Source organism: Etheostoma spectabile, chromosome 23 (genome assembly GCF_008692095.1).
Source record: "Etheostoma spectabile isolate EspeVRDwgs_2016 chromosome 23, UIUC_Espe_1.0, whole genome shotgun sequence".
Taxonomy (NCBI): Eukaryota; Metazoa; Chordata; class Actinopteri; order Perciformes; family Percidae; genus Etheostoma; species Etheostoma spectabile.
In genome coordinates this window covers 6,559,550-6,559,780 of record NC_045755.1, presented here as the reverse complement: position 1 = coordinate 6,559,780, position 231 = coordinate 6,559,550, and the positions used below count along the sequence as shown (strand labels likewise).

The following is a 231-nucleotide window of genomic DNA, read 5'->3' as shown; positions in this document are numbered from 1 at the left end:
GTGCAACTTCAATAAAGTGTCCCGCGCATGTTTCAGCATTATGTCAGTCCGAGCATGTGAATGCAGCGCCCACTTTTCATCAGTATAATGCACTGTTACTCCAAGATAATTCTGGTTACCCAGTGAGTCCAGTAGTCCCTAGTAAGAGAAACAGCGGGTGCATGTTTTGCAGTCCTCTCCTTTTCATACAACTCGTGTTTTCTTCTTGTGATGGTGCGTGTTGAGGGAATC

General features: G+C 45.5%; 1 protein-coding gene across 1 annotated transcript in view; it reads right to left on the bottom strand.

The window, feature by feature from the left end:
* Positions 1 to 231, bottom strand: part of creld2 (cysteine-rich with EGF-like domains 2) — a 6,157-nt gene that overhangs the window by 1,022 nt on the left and 4,904 nt on the right. The window lies entirely within an intron of this gene.